This window comes from Lutjanus erythropterus, chromosome 2 (assembly GCF_056507025.1).
Source record: "Lutjanus erythropterus isolate fLutEry1 chromosome 2, fLutEry1.hap2, whole genome shotgun sequence".
Taxonomy (NCBI): Eukaryota; Metazoa; Chordata; class Actinopteri; order Lutjaniformes; family Lutjanidae; genus Lutjanus; species Lutjanus erythropterus.
Genome location: NC_139318.1, coordinates 36,442,511 through 36,444,881, shown reverse-complemented (window position 1 = coordinate 36,444,881; position 2,371 = coordinate 36,442,511).

Genomic DNA, 2,371 nt, shown 5'->3' with positions numbered 1-2,371 from the left:
CATAGTCTTCTTTTTGTTGTTTCTTTTCTCACTGAATTCTGTCTTCATCAATAAATTTGCAAATATTCTTCACTAACTTCACTGTTGGAAATAAACTCAGTGGCCATCGTTACAGCAACATATGTTTCCGACATGTGTTTCCAGTAGCACATGGCTCCAATATCAAAACCCACAACAACATGCACACACTGTGCCACATTTCAACATATACATACCCGAGCTCCCTTGTAAATTGTCTATAAGAAGATCCTCTGCTGCAATCGTTAAATTAGTCCTTTTTATATCTACAGTCAAGACCTGTCAGTGAGACAAATATGTTAAGTGGCTTTTATAGACCAGAAAGACTCATAGATAGATACAGTCACAGTACACACTATATTTTACTGACAAGGCAAACACAAATGAACTCCATACTGTACATACTGCAACATGTATAACACATTAATCGCTGCTTAATATAACCTTTTGATTAAACACATACAGCAAAGATGCTTGTTTTATCTGATGGCATTATACTGATTGATCAGAGTGAAATAATGCAGCATTTCTCTTCATATATTCTACGTTTGTTAATGTTTTTGCTGTAGGATTTAGTGACATCTAGCCGCGAGCTTGCAGATTGCAAACCACTTGTCTCACTCTCCTTCCAAGCATGTAGGTGAATCTAAGATGGACATGAATCTCATGTAAAACGCAAAAATCCATATGTAATCTAGTGTTTGGTTTGTCCGTTCTGGCCTACTGTAGAAACATGGCGGCCTCCATGGAAGAGGACCCATGCCCTCTGTAGATATAAATGGCTCATTTTAACGTAAAGAAACACAACAGTTCTTATTTTCAGGTGATTATGCACTGATGAAAACAAACTTATGAATATTCTACTCAAATTACAGCCATATTCTGCCAATAAAACCATCTAAATCTTACACACTGGACTTTTAAGTAAGATTTGGGGATGTTAATTATTAACTGTTAACTGACAGCAAGAACTTTGACCAATTAATATTATCAGCAGGGTCTGATGTTAAGGTTTTTTTCCTACTTCCCCTGCAGGGCAAGTACTTCTCAAATCTACTTCCCCATCTAAATTCCTACTTGAATTCAGAAGGTGTGTGGTTGTATTTCTCCATTTAAAATGGAAAATAAGTGTGAGAACATGTAATTTCTAGACACTTTGTGAGTTTATTTTGTGTCTTGGATGTAGTGAACGCATGTGGCATGCGTAACATATTGAATTTGCCACTTGTGCACATCTCCCAGCTGAGACCCAAGAGGACGGGCTAAGGGGGAAGGGGGACAGAGGCAGTGCCAACTGCCGATGGATGGGTTGACGATGATCATTTGGAAAATTTTAACATATCATCCAGCTCTACTGGTTACACCCTCCATGCCCTCTCTGAACAGGTGAGCCACCTGTTTAAAGCTGTTGTTGCTGCAGAAAAATTATATACTTTTATTGGCTTTAGCCAGAAACTCTCTGCAGACAGTGCAGTACATAGCCAGTATTGTAGCATCATATTCCACCCACAGATATATTTCTTTCCACAAAGGGAGAAACGTTCTGCATCTCTTTTCTGTCTCGTAAGCTAATTTAGCTAACTCTGGCTGCAAGCCTTCCACCATGATGTTTGAATGAACGTCTGACGTCTGCACATTAGCAGAGATGCTCAGCCAATGGACCACTCTGGGGCTCCGTAATAACAGAAACGAAAGAGAAAAAACACAATTATAATAAAAAAAATTATCTGAGTCGGTGCTTGCCCTTACAACATGTCCAACACTTCTGACCACACCCACCGAAAGAGAAAGGTGGTGTGTATCATCTCATAACATTAGCAGAGCTTGTAATGCATTATCTTGTTACACAAGGCATTTGCAAAGGCAGGCATCTCTAAAGAGGGGTTACCATCTGAGCAAGTCCCTCTGTCAACAATCTGTGCACGAGAGTAACCCCACAGCATGTTGACATTTGCTATTTCTGAATAAAAACTTGTAAACAAGCACATGCAACAATAATCATATCTTGTGAAAAATAAACATTTGTTGTATTGGCTTTTTTATAATGGCCTACAGATATTCATCTACTCTAAATAGTACATCTTAATCCTGTCTGTTATCAATTAATGGTCACTTAACAAGGGTCACTATCGGTCAGGTCCCTAACAAGAGTGCTTACCTCAGTTCCTCTGGCAGGTCAAGAGTGATACTTGTGTTTATTATGCACTTGTGTCATCAAGCCTTTCTTGCAGTCATGTCATCCCGACCTTTTATGAGGTCGGGGTGACTATTCAAACTGTTTGGATAAGTCATGCTTGTTTAACCTCTGACAATGTGAGCTCAAAAACCAGCCAACACACCACCAGACCATGAG